The sequence below is a fragment of the Castor canadensis genome, chromosome X (assembly GCF_047511655.1).
Source record: "Castor canadensis chromosome X, mCasCan1.hap1v2, whole genome shotgun sequence".
Classification (NCBI taxonomy): domain Eukaryota; kingdom Metazoa; phylum Chordata; class Mammalia; order Rodentia; family Castoridae; genus Castor; species Castor canadensis.
The window spans coordinates 29,828,786-29,852,969 of record NC_133405.1 but is presented as its reverse complement, the minus strand read 5'-3'; the positions used below and the strand labels follow the sequence as shown (position 1 = coordinate 29,852,969).

The 24,184-nt window shown below is 35.1% G+C and overlaps 1 protein-coding gene across 10 annotated transcripts in view; it reads right to left on the bottom strand.

Moving 5' to 3' along the window:
• Positions 1-24,184, bottom strand: part of LOC109686404 (teneurin-1) — an 835,907-nt gene that overhangs the window by 722,756 nt on the left and 88,967 nt on the right. The window lies entirely within an intron of this gene.

The window sequence follows — 24,184 nt, the reverse complement described above, 5'->3', positions numbered from 1 at the left end:
AAATTAAGCCTGTGCTGCTTACATGTCCTTCTTCCACTTTTTCAGTCAATAATATGCACAGCGTGTCACCCACTATATGTCAAGAATTATGGCAGAAGCTTGAGAAAAAAAGTTGATTAAATCACAATGTTCATTAACCTAGTAAAGAGAGAAAGGCAAATACAAGTAACTGGAAGATAATATGAAGATACGATAACGTATGCAGAGACAACCATGGTAATATATAGGAATTAATGCTGCTTAGAGGTTGCCTGCAAAAGGCTTCACATGGATAATATTTCATGTATGTCTTGCAAGAGCTCACTGTGATGAGAAAATTGTTAGAATATCTGTGTGAAGGGAACAGATATAGCTGCACAGAGAAAAATACCACTATATAACAGTACATGGTATGGCCAGGAAACAGTGACTGCATCAAGTAGAGTGGTGGGAAATGAGATTATAGCACACCTGATTAAGAAGGATGTTGTTTGCTCTATGAATTAATTTAGATTTTAATCTGTAGGCAATGAAGAGTTGGAAGATGATGAGTGGTGAATTGTTTGGGCCAAATTGTGGAGAATGGACTGGCTGATTTAGGGACAAACCTGGAGATAATAAAAAGTAAAGAGATGACAGATGACTACAGCCTATTATTATTGTTAGTAGTAGTAATGGTTATTAATAATATATTGATTATTAATAATAATAATTACTATTATTATTATTACAGCTTATTGTTATTATTAAGGGACCTATGGCATAAAAGCGGAAAGAAAAAGAACAGATAAAAATATTGACAAAAGAAGCTTGTTCTTCAAAAATAGGAGGAAAGAGAACATGCCTGATGATATTTCAAAGATGACCATAAGTAAATTTGAGGGAGTTCACAATGGATAATTTGCATTCTCTCAATGAAATTAGGAGGCCTATGATACAGGTTGAAACTGTTGCAGGAATCAAGAAAGGGGGGATGAAAGAGAGCAGTGGAGGGGGTGAATTCATGTATGATATATTTGATACATTTTAAGAACCTTTGGAAATACTCCAATGTACCCCCACCCAGCACAATAATTTTTTTAAAAGGAGGTCTAATCATATATTGTGAAGGAGTAAGACACAGATAGACATCTATTAGGACAAAAGGGAGAAGATGACTGTGGAGGAATACAAAGAAATGGCAAGGGCCCAGCTAAGTTTGCACACCTTCAATTGTAGTATAACAAACTAACAGGAAATCAAGTATACTTGATCTATTCAAGAAATGACACTAGAAAGTCAAAAGAATAGCTCCATGGGGCAGTATAAAGACAGGTGGCTAGAAACCTTCTCCCAGCAGACAGAAAACCAAGAAAACCATTTAGGAATTAGGAGGACTAAAAGCCAGGCATGATGGCTCACACTTGTAATCCCAGCTACTCAGGAGGCAGAGATCAGAAGGATGGTGTTTCAAGGACAGCCCAGGCAGAAAGTTAGCAAGACCCCCATCTCGTGCACACTTATAATTCAAAGTTATGCAGGAAACGTAGGTAGGATGATAGTGGTCCAATGATAGCCCCAAGTAAAATCTGATGCCTTACCAAGAAAATAAACTAAAACAAAAAGGAATGGGGTTGTGACTCAAGTGGGAGAGCACCTGCCTATCAAGCTTGAAGTCTTCAGTACTGCTAATTTTTTAAAGGAATTAGAAGTACTAGCCCATTGTGACATCAGAATATAGTTTTACAAGCTCCAAATCTATCAGCTTGAGAACCCAAAATCAAAACTGAAGAATGAATATAGATTTTTTAAACCTCTTGAAACCACCATAAGAAGGGGACTAAGGCAGAAAGAAGAAAAATAGAGGAGATGAACCAATTCAAGTTATAATACATATATACGTGGAACTGTCACAAGAAAACTCCTTGTGTAGCTATCTTAAACAAACAAAAATGTCATTTTTTTGCTTTCTTTTACAAAATCTGATAACAGGAGAGCAGAACAGGTCCTGTCTGGGGACCGGTACTAGTGGGAGGGGGAAGGAGGTAGGGAAAGAGCATGGAAGGGTGAATATAGGGTAAATACTGTGTACATATGTATGTAAATTGAAAAATGATACCTGTTGAAACTATTGTAGGAATAGGGGAGAGAAGGGATAAAGAAGAATGGTGGAGTGGGTGAATTCAAATATGACATATTTGGTATATGGGAAGAACTTTTGTAAATGCTACAGTGAACCCCCACCCAGCACACCAAGAAAAATAAAGAGAAAAAAAACTGAAATAAAACAGAAGAGAAAATTTTTCCTCAGTATCTAACATGAGTTGTATTTTAAGGAGAGAAATGGAGGATTCTGAAGTTATTAGGACAAATGATAGTTAAAAGTTTTGGTTTTTTGGGGGACAGATTTACATCACTATTTGCCAATATGACATTGTGAATGTAATCAAAGCTCACATCAGCAAAATTTTCTAGAATGTCACAACTCAATCTATCAAATACTTTCCTGTTTAACTAGATGTCAATTTAAGGATCCCAACAGAAGGAAGCTGTTCAATCAGAAAAAGGAAAAGGAAAGGTTGTGGTAAACTTGATTGAGTGTGTTATGCAGTGTAAGATTATTCTTCTTCTTTTTCTTATTATTATTGATATTATTTCACAAGGAAAGACTTGCCACATTTGTAGCAGCCAAAAATTTGTAGAACTAATTTTACATTACTTTCAAAAATGTTAAACATAATAAAAAAACCCAAAGATACATTAAAAGGTGCCATATGAATGACAGTACCCTTTAGGAAAGTAAAATCCAACAGCAGATGTGATATCAAGGAATGTAGATTCAAGAAACAAACAATTTGGGGATGAAGTTTAATTCTGTGGTCCAATTTAAGAGTAAAGAGCTCCAGAGGAGTAGAAACTTGGGATCTAGTGAAATCATACATTAATATGGGTTCTGACCCAACTCCCACCAGAAAAGAAGGAACAGATAAAGAAGAATGAAATACATGAATCATATAGCAAACAACACAGAGAATAACATCTATGATTCAATGTTCACTAAACTGTTCATAATTAAAGGAAATCATTTTCCAATGTATTCCCATAATTCTAATAAGAATTATAAAGATATCACTAGAGCTTGATTTTGTATTTATTTCTTCTTAGGCTATGTTTTAGGATTCAGACAGAATACCTTATTCATGACTAACCACTATGGAACCTATTAATATACTGCATGTTCCAACGGTGGAAGCTACCAAGAACCTCTGCTTCTCATGGTATTCCTATGTGAATAACAACTTTGGAATATTATTGCTGGTAAGTATATTCCATATACAGTGGTCTGTTCTCCACAGAGAAATCAAAGAAAAAAATTTTCGTTAGAAAAATAGGACTCTTGTAGTCCACCTATTGAGTTCTGAAATGTATTTGTAGGGTTAGCACAGTGGGCAGAGCATCAACTGATTTTTGTGATCTCATTTGCTATTCCCAAATCTGATAATATTCAAAATGCAGCAGTGTGGGGTGTCTCCTCTCTAAAGCTCATTTCCTTTAACTCCCAGAGGACTTACATAGAAAATGATTCTCTGAATTCACACAGTTGTAAAGAATTGTATATATATTCTATTAATCACCATGGACCAGAAATCATTTTTACCTAATGTAAGTATTGTAGGTAGGGTGACTATTTTGCTTTAAAATAACAAGAAATAAGAATTTCCTGTGTCAGAAATCATTCACGTCTTTCCACTCATGTTATAATTTTCATTTAATTTAATAACATTTAAAATGTATGTGACCATTTGAAATATTATACTCAATCTGATTATTTGTGCATCCCACATTTTTCATTAACTTAAGTCAGAAAGCCTGTAAGTGTTGGAATTAGGATTAAAATCTTGTACCCTGACTACAAAGTCTCAGTTCTACTAAGATAATCTTTGCATCATTTCTAGAAATGTCCTAGAACCAAGAGCATTGGAATCAAGTGCATCATTCTGGGAGAGAACAGATTATTCTTTTTCAGTTCCTACCACAGAGAAACTTCTCTATTAAACAGGTCTGTCTCTTTGAGGTATAGTTGGAAGGTACATGAGAGCAGAGCCAAAGGCTGAGTAGAGACTGATTGTCAGGTCTGCATTCTCCATGAAGCACCTTTGCACAAAATAGAACATCTTCTCTGGGTAAAAGACTTACCACAGGGAGCCACCTTCAGGCAGAGCAACTACAAAGAGTCTACAGTGAATAGAGTGAAGGCCCAAAACTCACATCCATCCAACAGGGCCTCCTTGTGCTGAAAATAATTTGCATAAGCACCCCTAAGAGTCTGATGACAGTCTCGTGTCATTTACAGAGTTTTCTCTGAAGCTATAACTTCAGAGGTACGATACTGGTTGGTCTCTTTATCTGGGTCCTTACAGGATTGTCCTCATTAAGCCCCATGGTGCTTTTAAGATTTAATAGGAGCACACTTCACCCTAAGACATTTTATTCAAAGCCATGGTATAACCTGCTGTATTTTTTGTAAGTTTGGTTATACATAAGACACGAAAATTGTCCAGACAAAATTTTAATGAAATTAACTGTCTTTGATAAGGAAACAAAATATCCAATCATATCCTTAACTTCTTTTATAGAAGCTCATTTCTACCTTGAACATTCAGAATCATCGTGTGTCCAATGAGAAGAGATCATTGTTTTGCTTTGTTCGTTTGTTTACCTGTAGACTCTTTGGACCATGATTGGGTTATGCGATGGCATTAGACTCTACCATTCTGCTTACAATATGCATTTCAGCCCAATGTGGCAAGTTTTATGATTGAAAAATGTGTTGGGTACTTATTGGTATGTTAGTTATGTGAAATTCTTTCTGGAATGGTCTGGATTTAAAATATACTGACATTATATATATATATGAGTGAGATAATATAATCCATAGTCATCATGAAAAGAGAAAGCTTTTTAAAAATAAAGCTTTGGTTTATTTGGTTTTCCAGAGCCCTGTGTAAAAAAATTTTTTGATTTTTAACATGAGAACTTTTTCTGTACATTTTTAGTTTTGCCTGTAGATAAAACTTAACAGCTTGATAATCATTTATCCAACTCTTAATGTGTATAAGGCAATGTGGCAATCATTTTACTTGAATACCCCTCATTTTCTTCAAAATGATCTTAAAAGATAGGTATCCATCATTAACTTAATGTCCATTTTATAAATGAGGAACTGAGGTTTAGACACATGAAATAACTTATTCTAGGTGCCTCGACTAGATAATTGCATAGTGTCAATCATGCAAGACTCAAGTCTTTTCAGTCTCAGAACTTGAGCTCTCTACTTGTTCTGACAGATTCTTTTCTAAGTTGACGTTAACAATGAGAATTTAAAGATGCTCTGATATTTAAAAGTAGATTCAAGATCTCAATAATACTACCTGATGATTTGCAAAGAAAGCAAAATTTCTTCTCTAGGATTCAATTTAGAAGACATGAATATTTGGTATTGAACCTTTGTAAGTATACTTGCATAAATATAAACAAACTACATTCAAATAGGATACTTGGGGTAAGTTTGAGCAACACATTGGAATTGTTTTTGCTTTGTGCAGAGATTAATTAACAATAGACCATTCCAAAGTGTAGTTTTAAGAAAAAATAATACATATCTTTTAAGTGAAGTAATGTTTAAGCAGCAATTACATGTAAATGTTTTATTTGAAAGCTTTACTCCCACATATTCAAAAGTATATTATTTTACAAACTACAGTAATTAGTATATATAACTTTGTGTGACTATTCCTTCAGATAGAAAATTACAATAAAAATGTACTGAAACCACACAAACTAAATTACCTAGGCTTTGATAGATAATATGGGTTTGTAACACATTCTACAAATTTTTTCTAAATATAAAGCAATATTTTGATGACTATTACTTCTTTAAAAGAAAAAACATAAGTCTTATGAAATGAAGAGCCACTATATTTATAAGCCATATTAGTATCAAGTTTGCTATAGAAAATTGGGGGAGCTAAAATAGGAAAAGATGATTTATTTGTTTCTTGAATAAAAGTTTGTCAGTCCACAAAATCTAGAGTCATGGACTTTGTGAAACTCTCTTCCTAAGAGTTTGTGACTGATTAGGGAGATTAGTAGTCAGAACCAAGGATGATCTTATATAGAATGATACCAACCTTGTGTATTCATGTTCCTAACCTCTACCTAAAAATTAGTATAGAGAGTACAAGGCATGCTCATGATATCAATGAATAGCATGAAGGAGGAAGAACAAAAGAAAGAAGAGAAGGAGAAGGAGGAGAAAGAGGAAGAGGAAAAAGGAAAAAAGAGGAGGAGGAGGAAGACCAATAGGTAAGGCAAAGAAGCTAAGCAAAGAAAAACATGAAGATGTGACTAAGTAGTAAGTTGCCCAAAATAATAAGACTCAAGGAGGCAATATCAGGTTGATATGAGTCCAAAAACCCAATGCAAATTTAAGTTACTTTAATTGGTATTCATATCTAGAAAAACATATACATAAATATTTTCAGTGCAATACAATACTCGTATAGGATACAGAGGAGAAAGTTTTCATGATTGAATCATTTGGGGAAAACTCCAGATTAATTTAGACTCGTTCATTTTCTGACAAAATACTCAGAGCTTATTTGATAATGATTACATCTCAAACTTATTTGACATTTGGAACACTTCTTTTTGTAGAGTACCACTTGGGACTAGCACTAAAGAGAACATCTTTCAAAAAACACTAAATATGGGCTGCCGCAGGATAGGAATAATGAGTTCTCTGTAATTGGGACTTTGTTTAAAAACACAACAGATCAAAATATCAAAAAAGTATTGGCTTGTATGATCATCAGGTTTTCTCCTACCCTGCCTGTCTGTAGTATTAGGTTACCTAGACCAAATGAACAATCCTAATTCCCACTTGGAAAAGAGTTTCTGGTCAGTAATGCCTCTTTAGCACACTACCACAGTGGTAGCCCAATGAAGAGAAAAAATGACTTCAATGAACACACACTTCATACTGACTGTATTTTCAACATTTTAAACTTTGGTAAAAGACATTAGATATTGGGGTGTGTAAACAAAATCCTGGTGAGACAGAGAAGTTAAAGAGTGACATCTTGTTGTATGTGCTTCAGATGGCATATCATTAGATGGGTACCTAGCTTCCTAACATGAGGGTAGGGGGTGGAGGTTGGATAGTACTGGAGCCTCTCTAGGACAGACCAGTCTCCATCAACACTAACTACGATCACCCAACCCTCATGTTAGGAAATTGGTCCTACCAACTAAAGACTGAGTCTTTGGTGCTGAATGATGGCTATGACCTTATGCTTGAGACTAACTTCAATGAAGTGTTTTTTGATCTTTCATTACCCTTTTCAGAATAATGTAAACTGATTCACACTCCAGAATATTTTGCAGACCTGTCCCTTAACCAGTCAGGAAAGTAATAATTGAATTAGATATATGGATTCATTAAGTACATTGTCACTACTAGTTCATAATAGAACAAATCTTTTTGAAAGTGGTGTGTGTGTGTGTGTGTATGTGTGTGTAGAAACAGTTACAAGAACTCATTTCTGCAAATTCAAGCAACATTGTAAAAGCAACACAAACCTTTTTATTAAATCTCACCTAGGGTGTGAAGAGCTGTTACCAAAGATTCTAAATAACATTCTCACAACCCAAGTCCCACTGATTTTTAATTCCTTTAATAGAATTTACTAAATGTGTTAAAAATGAAGTATGTGACACACAAACATAGTAAAATATTTCTCATTTTGAGCCTGAGGTAATGTTCTTCCCAGGAAAAGATTTATCAATGTGAATCACATGATTGCACAGACCACTGCACAGAAAAGTCTATCAGTCTATCAGTCAAACAATTTAAATTTCCAATAAAGTCAAAAATTCAGCAAATATGGTGTCATGTTCATAATTATTTACTATTATAATTGTGAAAATACACTATGCTTACCGATACTTTAGCATCAATTTGGCCTTTTTTTGCTAAAAACCTGACATTTAAAATTTTAATTCTACTAATTTCACATTATTTTTGTCTTGCTGTGCACTTAAATAACACAAGAAGGTGTATTTAGCATAATATGTTGAACACTGTGGGCATGCATAAATATTTGCTGAGTGACAGAATAAATTTTTTTAAATTTGAGTAAACTTCAATGTTGAAATTTACTTTTTTTTGGTGGAACTGGTGTTTGAACTCAGGGCTTCATACTTGCAAAACAGGTACTCTACCACTTGAGCCTTAGCTCCAGTACATTTTGGTCTGGTTATTTTGGAGATGGAGTGTTGTGAACTATTGGACAATGCTGGCCTCAAACTACAGTCTTCTCAATCTCAGCCTCCTGAATAGCTAGGATTGCAGGTATGAGCTACTGGCCAGTGCCTAGCTGAAACTGACTTTTCAGTAGCAGTGACAGATTAATGTATTTATCATGAATGTACCTGGTACTATGGAGAAAGGACAAAATAAAAGAACATTGACTCAAACTACAACAAAAGTAGCCTTGCATTTTTTAATTGCATAAGCTAGGAAATGTCAAGCATAGAGACAACAAGGAAATGAAAAATGTACTATCAATGCAAAAAGGAGCATCTTCACCATTACATCCTTAAAAATGAGGTATGGGCAAATTTTGCTTAGCAAGCTGAGGTCAACAACTTTTTCCACAGCTCTATGGATCAGAGACTGTGATTAGACTCTATCTTTTGCCCAGGAAGACAAGCTAACAAAATTTACCATCCAATTCATATACAGAGTAATGGTATTTGCTGATTAGGAACTAAAAACTAGTTACAACAACATTTTAATTACATTTCAATGCAAGACTATAAATTAATTTATCGAGATGAAATACTGTACTATATTGGTTTACAAAACGGCTAATTAGCCCATGCAGAACTTGAAGGAGACCAAAGGACTTCCCATTTAATATACAAAGACAATAATGAATGAACAACCACCAACAAATTATTTCAAGGACATAAACATTTATTCCAGGCCAGAGTCAATATTAGAATAGATCTAGCTTCAGATTCAGTCATTCCAAAGTCACTATTTATCATGAGAGGTTCAGTATTTAATGTGTTAAGAAGTACTTCTAATAGTTGCATCACCTTTGGAGCTACACAACCTATAAAGAGTTTTTGAAAGGAATAGAGGAATATTTTATACATCTGTTGGTTTTTATTTTTTATTCCATTCAGTCCCCTAAGCTCTGTTGAGCAGAACCTAGACGGAAGCATTAACTGCCTGAGGAGTTGTTGTTAAAGAAATGCTTTTATTGGAATACAAACTCATTTAGCCTGTGCACAGATTTGTGACAATTACCCTTTCTTATATATTAAAACCATTATTTAAACAGGGGTGTTATTTCTCTTTTATTCTTTACAATAAAGAGATGGATACACATCTTTCAAGAAACTATAATTATCAGAGAATGAAGCTTGTAATTTGGGGCTATAACAAAAAATTGGAATGTCATCATGTCCCAGACAGTTCTGCTGTCTCCAGCACATCCAACATTACACCTCAGTGACTAAGTGGCCAAAGAAAGCAGTTTACACCGAACGTGAATGCTATCAGTTCCATCTCCTCTTTTTAAAATGCATTCTGTGTGTCTAGAAACCAGAGTTGACAATAGTTCTTTACTATATCAGAAACTTTTTAAAGGTTAATGAATTCTGGCATAAAATAATGTCAGAGCCATAAACAACTCATAAATACAGAATCTAGGAAATCTACAGAAACACTCATCACACTTCTGAGAATGGTAGAAACCTGGATGATAAAGCCACTATGGACTTCTAAATTATTCTTTTAATAAACTTGGTGAAGTATTAAACTATATACCAATATTTATAATATCAGCTAATGACAGTTCAGGAATGCAGAATGCAAAATGCAGTCTGCCTCAGTTCAATTGTGCACTGCCTAGGTAATTACCTCTAGATTGAAAATGGGATTTGGTTCAACTTGGGTAACAAGGAAATCAGTTTGCAATTTTGCAAGGTAGATGTGTATTAGCAGTCATCTTTCCCTTTATCATAAACCCTTTGCCACACTGAAGTTGATATGTAGAATAAGCCTAGAGACAGCCAGAATTAGTAGTTATATACTGTGTTATTTATTAATTTATAGAATTTATAACTAGAACAATTTTAAAGCCTCAAACATTAAGGGAAATGTATAAACATCAAAGTCATTAAAATTTAAGCTTATGAAGGGACAGGTAGAAATGGCATTACCTCATATGGTGAATTTGACAAGTTTAGAGAGACAGTGAACATGAGGCAGAGTCACAAATGGCTTACATAGTGCTGACTCATTAATTAATGAATGATACAAAAATAAACTGCAAGTACTGCAGCTTTTGGCTTAAGGCAGTTAAGGATCTATGTTCCAATATCTAGTCACAAAATATTTCTACTCTTAACATTTCCTAACAGCACTATTGGGTGCCTTAGACTGTACTACCCAATTTGATCAGTCCATAAATCTAAGTGTTTGAGTATACAAAAGTACAGTATTAGAAATGAAAATGTATGTGTTCTAGTGATCATTTGGGCCAGCTACAACTATGTAGCTGATTGTTTGCTTGCTTGGGTTCTTATAAGTGTAGCATTTAGCATAATATGCTTGTGTGAGTTTGTTGTTTGCTAGGATTAGTTTTTATGTTCCTCCTCTAATTTTGTAAAATACAAATGCTATTTTTGCAGCTCCTTTTTCTCCCCAATCTACAGTAATATAAATTCAACTGAACCAATTCAGGATATAATACACATAAACATGGAACTATCACAATGAAACTCCCTATATAGCTCTCTTAAACAAACAAAAATGCCTGTTTTCAAAAATGTAGAACAAGAAGATAAAAATGGGTCCTGCCTGGGTACCAATGGGAAGGGGGAGGATAAAAGGAAAGGATGAAGGAGGGTGAATATGGTAAAATTACTATGTACTCATGTATGAAAATGGAAAAAATGGGACCTGTTGAAACTATTCCAAAAATTGGGAGGAGGGAGATAACTAGAATGATGGCAGGAGTAAATTTGACTAAGATATATTGTAAGCACTTTTATAAATGTTACAATGTGCCCACAATACAACAGTGATATGATACTTTTTTTTGAAAAACCTATTCTTTAATTGTGACTAACAAATAAGGAAATTAAGACAAGTTTGACTTATTTGTCCAAAATGTTCACAAACAGATAATTGGTAGGTAAGTCAATGTCACTGTATGATAGGGAACGTGCCCTTGAACACAGCAAAATCTCAATCTTCATCTTTAAATATAGATAATAATACCAAATTTAGAATCTTAGCATAAAGATTTGATAAACTAATGTATGCCTGGCATAGAATACACACTAAACATTATTTGTCTTCTTAAGGTCAAATATGTTTGCTAAATGCCAAGTTAAACAAATTAAACAGATTTTTTAAACTATAAGACTCTTTGGAGCCTTTTGACCCAGGAGACCAACAGAGTATGTAAAATTTTTTGAAACAACCAAATAACCATTTTTTTCTAAGGGATATCTATTCATATCTTATGGAATACTAATATTCCACAGGACACTCTTGAGAACTCTGCTGCAGAACATGTAATGCTTCAAGAGTCATAAGAAATGCATCTTTTATATATGATTGGTATAATACTGGTTTAAATAACCTGGTCTGAATAATGACTTTAATGACATTGTTGAGGTCATCTCAAATATTTAAAACATAGGAAATAACAATTGCTGAGAAATGTACCCCAATTTGCTAACAAAGTCACTACAATGGGTCAATTTTATTGTAGATCTCTGTGAAGATTTGACACATTGTATGATTATTTGTGCTTTAATGTAAAAGTAGCTGCTGTTTTCAAAAGAAGAAAGATTGTTAGTTATTCTGCCTATTTCCCCTCAGTGTGCTATATCACCATTACTGTGGTCTCCTTACTATAGGGACCAAATCTTTAGGACCTTAAAGATAAAGGGAAGAACAGGGAGCCTTTTTACTTTTAATTTATCAACTTAAAAAACTAAAATCATTTATGTCATGATACATGAATTCTATTCATTCAATGGAATACTGACCCATTGTGTGGGAACTGTTACCTATATATGTGCTATAAGTAAACAAATAGTTATTAAATGCCAATTCTTTGTTAATTAGTGTGGGTTGGAAGAAAATAAGTTTGAGCAATTGACAATCGTGTAGGTGCAACAAGACTTCCATTTAAAGGAAGATGCCTGGGGAAATGACAAACAGAAGAGTGAGATCTGAAGTTCAGACTGTGACTGCCATTTGAACTCAGAAAAAGATTATTGAGCATCATGGGTTATAGTTGACATTTGAGTTAGAGCTTGAAAGCTTGTAAGAGGCTGCCACAGGGCTTCTTAAGCAAAGCCAGTTCCATCACTCCCTAGTGTGCACCAACTGTCAAGGGAGTATTAGGGCCACCCTTCTGGAGGGAATGCAGAGATTTCTAGTTCTTTGCTTCTCCTCTCTGCAATGAGTGGATATATCTGCTAAATAACTTCAAATCCAGCATCCCTTCCCTCTGAGTCAGTGTGAGAATTTGGCTGCTTGCCTACCCAATAAGTAAACAGAAAAAAAATCCCACTAATCATAACAACAGTTTAACAATTAAAGCTGTATAAGAACAATGCAGTAATAAAAGAATCTACATGAGCTCCTGTGGAAAGACAAGTGCTATTTTCTGCTTGAGTCTGTGACTAGTAAAGAATCACTCAACCCTATGATTGTATTATTTATACAGAACTCACTAGGACACCATCTGGTGCTAAGCTAATCACAAAAACAGGAAAATCAAACCCAAACCCAATTGTCTCCATTGGAGGTTTTGCTAATGACCTGTTCCTTGCCAATATTCCAACTGATCACATTCTGGTTTGAAATAGGAAAAGACTTTTAATGTTTTAAAGGAAAGTCTTAAAGGGAAATCAGTTAGACATACCCTTGAAAAGATTCTGTACCTATCTAGATCTTCTCAGTTGAAAGGGCACTGCCCTTATTTCAGGTCTTATTACATCTTATTAAGCTGTCACATCAAGTTCATAATGTCTTATATCAGTACCCAGTCTCCAAGAGATAAAGGTAAGAGGTGATCTTGCAAGAGTATATCCTACAGATGGAAATTTAAGCTAAAATTGTGAGGAAAAGTCTTTGGAAATATAAGAAACTAACAAATATCCATGATAAAAATCCAATCTCAAATTATTTTAATATCCTACATTTTGAATCTAATAATAGTCTCACTGAGGTAGCAGAGTTGACATTACAAATATATAATTTTTATGATTGTAATGTACATGAAAGGTATGTATTAAATTTATAAACTTCTGAATTTTAAAACTCCAATTATAAAAATTTCCCTTTTGAGGAATGAGACTCAGGTTATTCCATTGGCACCTGCACACCCATGTTTATTGCAGCACTATTCACAACAGCCAAGTTATGGAAACAGCCAAGATGCCCCACTACTGATGAATGGATTAAGAAAATGTGGTATCTGTACACAATGGAGTTTTACTCAGCCATGAAGAAGAATGAAATCTTGTCATTCTCAAGTAAATGGATGGAACTGGAGAACATCATCTTAAGCAAAGTTAGCCAGGCTTAGAAGGCCAAAATTTATATATTCTCCCTCATATGCAGACTTTAGACCTAAAACAAATGCAGTAATATTATTGGTCATGTGTCACATGCTAAGGGGAGAATACATACAGGAGGAATAAGGAAAGGTAGGAAACCCAAAACTTGAAAGTGTTTGATGTGCCCACTGTAGAGGAGCTAATACAGTAACCTTAAAGTGACAGAGGTCATTATGGGAAGGTGACCAGGATAATGAAGATGTCTGGTAGAGATGAATCAATTCGGATTGTAACACACTTGTGCATGGAAGCAATGCTAGGAATCTCTCTGTATAGCTATCCTTATCTCAACTAGCAAAAATGCTTTGTCTTTCTTATTGTTGCTTATGTCTTCTTTTCAACAAAATTGGAGAAAAGGGCAGAACAGGTTCTGCCTGGAAGTGAGGTGGGAGGGAAGGAAAGGGAGGGGGAGGGGGCAGGGGAGAAATGGCCCAAACAATGTATCCACATAAGAATACATAAATAAATAAAAAAAAAGAGACAACAAAGAAAAAAATTTTCCTTTTGAGTTCTTATTGGTCTTTCCTAGATTATTTTAGCTCTAGTAATTTTCCTTTAGACATAGATATTATAAAATGATCATCTTAAATTAACTTGGTTTCAATTGTATAAATTCATCATGAAAGCTTTGCACATTTCTTGTCCTATTTTGCTTTCATTTGGTGCTAACACTATAGGTCTTAATGTCATACCTCAGTTTGGTTACCATGCTGATGAGTGCTTGGAGTCTGTTTGGCCCATGGTGGGATTTTTCTCCATTTAAGGCGCTGTTTCACTAAAACCATTTAGATGCTCTGACAGTCCCCTCCCCAAAAAAAGAATCCAATAGCCAGAAACTATAATATTAAAAGGGACTGCTAGATCTATCGTATAAGAAAGTATCAGATAAAAATAATTCATAAAGAATCTTTCTAGAACTCAAACATTTGATTTTTAGAATTAAAGGAGATAATCTTGCTTGCTTAATGTAAATTTATGACTTATTTATAGAAGCTAGTTTATGGTGCACATTTAAAACTACAAATAAATTAGGAATTACATTTAAGAAATTTGTTCATCTCACCAGAAGAGCTGTATTAGAAAGAGCAGATAGGCTTTGGAGTCACCTGAGTTTTAATCTTGAAACTGGCTACCAGCTTTATCCCTTAAACAATGTATGTAACTTCTTTATAGGTCAGTGGCATCCTCTCCTCTGTCAAAAGGGCTTTGTACACATGCCCAGTATATTTGTGGAGAGTAGATAGGGTAGGATTCAGAAAAATCTTGCTTCAATTTCTTCATCACAATTACATTCCAAACTCTTCCTTAGAAGCAACAACACTATGTAAAGGATATGATTTTGCATATCACTGATTACAAATGCCTTGAAACTGAGATCTAACTCTAACACTATCCCTCCAAATAAGACATTGTCAAATGTCCTTCACAAATTTCCAGACCTCCTCTGGTCCTCCCATTTATCATTGTATAACTGGAGTCTACTTTTCATTAGTAAAAGTTTTTCCTCCCATTTCAAAGGTCCTTCTCCCTCCATCCTCAACCATATCTACTGATCCACTTAAGGAAATAGTCAGGTTTTCTTCACATTGAAAACAGAACTCATTTTACATTATTAAATAGAGTACTTAATATCAGAATACACAATATTCACAATTGGATGACCTAAGTAAGAACTACACCAAGTGTGGAGGGCCAACAGGTGTATTGAATAAGCTGCCTGTTTGAGTTTGGCACAGCCCCAAACCACAGAAGGGAACAAGTATAACAGTATAGTTATGCCCAGTAAAATTGCATGCTTGATTGGCACAGCCTCAGCTGCAGAAGTGGGCAAGATGCACTGTAGCTGTTTTTTTCTTTAATGTTTACGTTTGGAGGGAAGCTGTCACAGGTTCCTCCTGTTCCCAAGGATCACGATGTCACTCCCCCTCCCCCGAGAAATGCCTCCCCACCTTCTGTTGCTTATATAATAAATACACTGGAGGTGGGGGGTGCTGGTATGTCTCCATCTGAGCACACAAGCCTATCTGGCCCCAGCTTTATGCATGTTTTGTCTTCTGTCTGTTGTCTTTCCTACATCTCCCATCACCATCAGGTTTCTAGGACAAGCTCGTGCAGGACATGAGAGGTGGAGCCTGACCAGGGACGTGAGAGCAAGGTGATGGCTGGACAGGAAACTAAGGGGGAACTTGAAGCCTTAGACAAGGAGACACTCACTGAGAAGTGCACACATAAGAAACAAGTAATGTGTGGGGGAAGAATGAGTTTAACACAGCCAGGTATAAAACCATGGGACAGGGTGAGTCTAAGGACCAAGAGCTCTGTATACAGGCTTTAAAAGTTATATTAAAGATTAGAGGAAGAAGAGTCAGGTCGCTTCAACTTACACAGATTTTAGATTTTGTACAGGATACCTTCCTGTGGTTTCTTGAAGAAGGCACTGTAAATTTAGAAACATGGAACAAGGTAGGAGACAGGCTGAGGGCACACTATGTGGCTGAAGAGCTGGAATGCCTGCACATTTTTTACTTTTGCTTTGTGGTCTTTGATTAAAGATTGTTTGGGGCATACTCCCTCACATAAAGCCTCCTCAGTATTCAAGGTAGGATGTGGGCCTCACCCTTACCAGGCAGTATCCCTTAAAGAAAAAAGCAGCTGTACACATCTTGCCCACTTCTGCAGCTGAGGCTGTGCTAATCAAGTGTTCAATTTTACTGGGCATAGCTATACTTGTTCCTTTTTGTGGGTTGGGGCTGTGCCAAACTCAAACAGGCAGCTTATTCAATATACCTGTTGGCTTCCCACAATCAAGGGAGAAGTAACTAGAAAGAAAAATGTAGAAAGAAAGGAAATGCATTTCTAAAAAGTATTGTTTTAGCTGAGAGAAACTCAAACACCACAAACTGTTGAATGAATTAACATCTACTTCATAAAAACTACAAACTAACACTAACCTAAGTCAATTTTTTATCTGCACCAATGACAAAGAAAGCTGTATCATTCATCTTTCCTAAAGTATAAAAGTCCTATTGGCTCCATTTCCAAAGTATTCACCATATTTGTTCATTTCCTTACATTTAATGTAAAGATTGGTATTTTTTCTGGGGGTCTTTTCAACGGGCATCAACTTCATAATCTTTAACATAGAATAAAACATACCATGTAGGGTTATTTTGATAATGGATTTATATCCCATATGTGAAAATATTTCTAAACTAGAGAGCCTAGTACACATGAAGGTGGTTATTTTTGACAATAAGAAGGCAATTTGGTGCACACAGAATTTGTAAAGGGGGAACCAGGGATTTCTGTAAGCAATTTTAACCCACTCTGATAGAATCCCATGTAACAATGGAGGTTGCCTTTATAAGAATCAAGCCACCACATACAGTCTCTCTCCCTTAGATGAAGCTGGATATGTGACAAAGTTCCAGATTTCTAGCTCAGCTTTTTAGACATTAAAAGCTTCCATTTACCTGACATTTCCTAATTAAGCACATGTTGAAACTTATGACACCTCAGTTACCTCCTATGATTCCCTCCAAGATGAATGCCTTCCTAGGGAGCATTTCCCCACATTGGCACCTACACCTTTACATATGTGCTTGAGGGGAGGGATGCTGTAAGAAATTGCAATGATCTACACCAGTAAAGTTCATATTGCCTTTCAGATCTGGGTGAGTTTTTTTCTCACCTGATTCACAAGTTCTGGACTTGCCCTCCGTTAAGATCAATCAGGAAATTCTACTCAGTGCAAGGGTAGGGAAGAAGTGAAATTGGAGCTGGTCAGTGACAGCATAGAAAGGATGATTCTAAACCACTAGAGATCTAATCAGTCTTCTGGGACAGTAAAAGCCACACATCACTCACCATAGAAAGAAGCAGGACTTAAGACAATAAGGGGGACCTGAGACATATTTCAGAAACCCAAATAGAAAATTCAACAGGGACTCCCACTATCCTCCATGAAGCTCTGAGTGATTTGAACTCACTTGCTTCACCAACTTCAAATTATATACTCAACCCTGTTTACCTCACTACACTCCATTTACACTGGCCTTCTTTTGTTCTCTAGACCTACCAACTCATCCCAAGCTTAGAGCTTTTGCACTTGCTGCTCCTTTTGTTTAGGAATTCTTCCTTACTCTCACCTCCTCAAAGTACTGCCCATCACCCAGGTTACAGCTCAAATTTCACGTCCTCAGAGGGGCCTTCTCTGATGACAATCTTAGCTTATGTTTCTAAGCTAACCATGAATCACCACTACCAAATCATTCTACCCTATTACCTTGTTTTATTGCATTTATGGCATAAATCACTATTGAAATTATCTGGTTTACTTATGTATTTGTTTGTATATTTTCTATCTTCCTTGTTACAAAATGTATGGGTAGGTATCCTTACCAATTGTATCAACTACTTCAGCTCCACTAGATAGTGTACTACTTAACACATAGCAGGTATTCAATATATTATTGCTAAATTTTGAAAGATTTATGAATACTTAGCAATATAAGAAATGGCAATATGTAAAACTATTTTGAAATTGACAAAGGAAACAAACTTTGTTATTTGATAAAAAGTACCACTAAGGGCAGGAAGGCCTGATTTATGAGATGTGTTATAAAATGAGTAGTAGAAGTAGTAGGAAGGGTAGGGTCACAGAAATGCCAATTAGTTAAAATTGTGCTGCCATAATTCTGCAGCTGCTGTAGACAGAATGATGCTTGCAAAACTAGCTTGGGCAGCAGTACAACTCCATGCTTTACAAATAGGCTCTGCAACAGTTAATTTTCTATTTCTTAATGTTACTATTGTAGGTTAGGTCATGGTCCTACATTTAGTTAATCTGAGGTTAAAGATTTGCATGGCTGGTTACACTAATTCAGAGTAATCAAGTATTGATTTTGTCTTTTAGCAACAATGAAATAACAATACTTGGCTTTTATTCAGTGCCTTGTGTCTTCTCAAATCCCAGAATAATCAGTGAGTAGTTCATTCAAACAGTTGTATTGTGATGCACAGTTGAAATATTCTTAAATTTTAAGAACTAAGCTTGTTACTTACTACAATGGGAAGTTTGCTTCAGAATGTGGAAGCTTAGGTTGAAGGAATTTTCCCTGCCTCCACTATGTTCTATAAAATCTCCAACCTAAGAATAAAACACAGCACTTATACTTGTTTACATAACTCTATTGCCGCATTTAAATAGGAGAAATAACTCAGCCCTTGATAAGACTGGGCCAAAGGTATGTACTTCCTTCTCACTTCCATTACTCCCAATGCATAGCTCTCACTCTGGCTCATAGCTGACAACCCAAAGCCCCTCATTATAGGTCCCTTTGAGTCCCATCCTTACCACCATTCCATGATCTGAGGCAACACAATAAAATGAATTTATACCACACATAAGCTTCCTGCCAAATGTAGCTAACTTGTGGAAATTCATCAGAAAGGTCCCTGTCCTCAGGTAGTAGTAATCTAATAGAGATCAGAGAGGTTAAAAAAACCTACAGAACATAGGAAGCTTATACTATTTAGTAAGGGAAGTGCTAAAAGATTTAATAGGAAGGAGTTCTCTATCCATGGTGCTCTTCTGTTTCACCTTTATATGTTCTCCCTGGGTAATCTGATCCATGATCACACTTCCAACTATTGCCCATATGCTGATAGTTTCAAGTCTGTATGTCCAGCACAAATCTTTTGTTTTCTATTTATAACTGTATGCTGACTACCTTCACAATGTTTCAGATCTCAAAGTTCACAAAACATCTAAATCCAAATTCATTAATGCCACCTGCAATTCTTCCTTTTCTAAGTTCTCCATTTCTGCTAAAGGGGTAAATGTATTTTTTTCCCTAATTTCTCCATCACTGCTAATGGGATTACTATATCCCCCAAATAGTGTCTCCAAACAAGAAACTAGAGTCGTCTTTCTGGCCTCATTACGCCTAACCCCAACATCAAACAAGTTACCAAGCTACATTAACACTATCTTTGCATCTCAGGCCTTGCCTCAGAGTGTAATACCTGTGCTCTGTCTCAACCTTATCACCAGCAATACCTTACTCACTCCTGTTCATGAACTCTCATGTAAACCTAAGTCTTGTATTTGTCATTTCCAGCTAATGAACTTGGGAAATTATGTATTTTTTTCCCCAGTTTGCTCATCTATAAAATGGGGATAATACTATTTCTTATACCTCATATGGTTTATAGAAATCCTTGAAAATGATAAGATAAATTCAGCATTTTACATAGTGCCTCACACATACTAGGTATTCAATCAATCATAATAATTATTGTAAGATAATCCCCAACCTACCCTCAGAAATTCATTTCTCATTATTTTCCACTTCCTCCTTAGTTCAACCCTGTCTTAAAGCTTAATTAGACATTGTGTGCTTCCCTGGACAACCTTACATCTTTTCACAATTCTATCCCATTACATCTTCTGCTCCTCCAGTCTCAAGTGTCCTCCCGATCCAACTATTACTCAGTGTTCTTGTTTGCCATTAAATGTTACATACCTCAAAGTCACACTCTACTGTTTGCTTCTTTAATAAATGATTGTCTACATCATTTTGTCACACTTCTCTCTGTGTTTCCACAGGAGATACACACATACACACACACACACAGAGGCACACATGTTTACATATACATATACACTGAGAATGGCAGTATCACATCATATTACAATTTGTTAAAAGTACTTGTGTTTTCATGTCTGTCTCCTCCTCTTTGTGATTAACTATAAGAAAGTTACTATATCGTCCTCACTTCTAGGATAATGTCTTGAACAGAATTGGTGCCTAATAACTGAGTTTTGAAATAAATACTTCATGTCTAAGGCATAGTTCATGGAAGCTTATTTTAATGGGAGGGTGAGTAGAGAGAAAAAGAAATCATTTTTCTTTGATACTGCCCTCCCTTGAAATGCAGAAATGTTATTAGCACCCATACCACGTCATCACCAGACTCCCCTCCCAAATCAAACTTCTTCCTATTCTTAAACAACGAGTTCTCAGACCTACTAAAGAAAAAGTGCTATTGAGTAATCAGGTATGGGTAAAATGTTCAGGTTAGATGGCAGAAAAGAAATAGCCTCGGGTTGTGAAGGACCATGTGAAGAAGTGTTGATGTTATTTTGTAGGTAATGAGGAGTAATTGGGGATTGTTTGTTAGGGCACAACATAATCTAAAAGATATTTTAGAAGATTCCCTATGGTTGTAGTATGTAGCATGGCTTGGACTGTGAGGGGACAAGATGCATAGCCATTTATTCAAGAATCCAGCTAATTCTTAGGGGACCAGAAGACAAAAAAGGGAGTAACATTTACAAGGAACTTTCATTGCCCGTCACTCATGTAAGGACTTTATAAATATTATCTCATTCAATCTTAGCAATAACCATGTCCATAAGGTGCTTTCATTAATTCTGAATGGAAGAAACAGATATTTATAAAGATTAAATAACTTGCCAAAAGTTAAAAGGAAGCAAATAGACTAGCTGGGACTCAAACCCCAGTTTGACTTATGTATGTACCTGGGAATCATTTGAGCACAGTAAATCCCTTTCTTCATTAGTATATATTGCTAGAACTTCCTTTCATTCCTTTTCCATCCTGAAATCAAATGTCATTACCTGGCCTATGGGATTATTCTCTCCTTGTCTTTTCACTGGGGTATTTTATAAAAGGGTCTGAAGTGATATGGTGGGAAAAGGAGAGGGGCAAAGAAAGGCAAGAATTGATAAACCTCCAACAGTTGTTCTCATAAACACTATGCTAGACGCTTTTGCCTAATCTAATTTTTCTTCTTCCACATCACCAACTTCTTCCCACCCACAGTCCAAGCCCCATCCAAATACTTTACTTTCTCTCTCAAATGAAGCTAAAACTAACTTCCTCTTAAGTATCCCAGAACCCAGTGCTAGTTTTTATGTGCCAACTTGTTTCTCCTGAAGCAAAGGTAGGGATGAGAACCAGAAAGTATGGAAGGGAGTTTACTTGAAACTGTTATTTTTCTCATTACCACATCTTGAAAACTCCCTATGGATTTTCCAAAGAGCTGTTTGCCTATATTAAGTTTGGAACATGGGAGCAGAAAGTTGTAAAATGGTTATGAAGAATGCCTACCTTTTCTCTCTAGAACATTAACTCTTTAAGTGAAGAATCTTAGTTTTGTTCACTGATGTATTATAAGCATGTAATCAAACTTGACATGTGTTAAGCACACAATAAACATTCCTTGAATAATTGAAAAAAGTTACGCAGTAATTGGATTATAGAATAATAGCCAAATAATATAGCTCACTGATTTTGCATTATTTTTGCTGGATTGAGGTCTGATAAGGTCATCATCATTTACAAAATTTTTGTATCAAAAAACATTAATAGTATACTAAATAACCAACCTATCTATGAACTTTTGAAATGTAGACTCAGTGATGCACTAGTGAAGGCAGAGTGGTCAAAATAGTTTTAAGGGTTCTAGAAAGGAAGTAAAACATTTGTGATACAACTACAACAATAATATTGATAATTACAAACATTTATGCAATGCTTCACTGTGTGCTTAGTACTGAAATGACTAATATTCACAGTCTTTATGCTTATAATAACCCTATAAGGTAGGTATTATCATTAGCATTTAGCAGATAAGAAAACTGATATCCAAAGAAGGTAAGTAACTTGCCAAATGGTGCCAGGATTCAAATCTAAACAGTTTATCTGTAGTGTCAGTCCTTTTAATAACTGTGCTATGATGCATAAAACTGGTATGAGTCACTGAACTTGAGGTACAAAAGAAAAGAAAGGAATCAAGAATAATTTCAAGTTTTCAATCATGGAGTAGACCAACAGCACCAATGACAAAATAAAACTTTATGATTTATTCTATCTGATGGACAAAAATGGATTTGAGGGGTCCTAGTCTACACATAACCTTCTTGTGAAATGCCCGAACACACCCATCATGGTTGGATACATATATAAAAATTTCTCTTTTCCTCAATTATGCAATTCATCAGTTTATAAAATAGCCCTGTTTACATTTATGTCTTTTGTTTTAGGCTATAAACTCATCTGTGTATATCAGATAATAACAATATTTGTGTGTGTCTGTTGGTGTGTCTATGGGGGGAAGGGAGGTGTTTGGTTACAGTTAAACTGACAAATCCTGTTTACATGTGAAAATAACCTAGAACTAGAAATTTGAAAAAATATTGAGCTGGAGTTGTAAGCTTACAAGTATCCATAACAGAGTTGGTTGTTAAAGGTCTTAATGTGAAAGAGAAGTCTAAAGCAGTGGAAATATTCTTATGGTCTGTATGTTAATAGGACACTAAATAGATAGCACACATAAGACAGAAATCAAACATAAGTAAACCCCTTCTGGAGAAAGCAAAAGGTTCACTTGGAGAGTCCCTGTAAGGAGAATATATGTCAGATACTTTGAAAAATAATTTTAAAAGCATGAAAATTATATGCACAAATCACAGTTACTCATGAGAATACTCATTGAAATTTTAGATCAGAAAGGTTGTACTATCATCCAAACATAAACATTAAATCAAATGCACAAAAGCAGATGTTATTCTTTCATAACTTTCTCTCCCTCTCTCTTTATCTCTCGTGCCCTCTGATTCCAAAAGTTTGTTCTAATACACAGGCATGAACTTAAAAAGAGAACATGGATTGTCCACTGGAAAACAGAAAACACTGTAAATTAAAATTAAATGAAGGAATATACCAAGTTCCTGGATTGCAAGGCTTAAATTGTTAAGATACCAATTTTCCTCAAATTGATCAATGAATTCTAAGCAAACTCAGTCAAAACCTTATTGAGCTCTTGTGGTAGAAATTTGCAACCCGGTTTTCAAAATTATATGAAATTATGTAAAATTATATGAAATTTCAGAATTATATGAAAAATAGCTGAAATTATTTGGAGAACAAATTTAGGGCACTGATTTTAAGACTTCTATAAAACTATAATAATTAAGATAGTTTTGTCTTGGTATGATTACCAACAAAATAGAAAATCAATGAAACAAAATAGAAAATTCACAAACAGATCTACATATATATAGTCATGATTTTTTAATGAAAGTTAAAGGTAAAATTCAGTATGGAAAGGATATTTCAGTAAAGGATACTATCACAACTGGATAATAATTTGGCAAAGTTGAACTTCAGCTCTTTGCTCACAAGGCGCACAAAAGTTACCTCAAAATGTATTACATACTTATAAATAAATATAAGTAAATAACATAAATTATAAAACTATCAGAGGAAAATATAGGAGAAAACTATCATAATTATTGGTGTATACAAAAGCACACAGGACAATATAAACAGCACCAAACATCAGAGAAAAAAAGGTTAAGTTGAACTTCAAGATTAAATTTTTTTAAGTTTTCAAATATAACATTAAGAATCTCCTCTAACTATTAATCTATTATAATTCAAAAATAAATAAAAAAGGGAAGCCATAGACTGGGAGA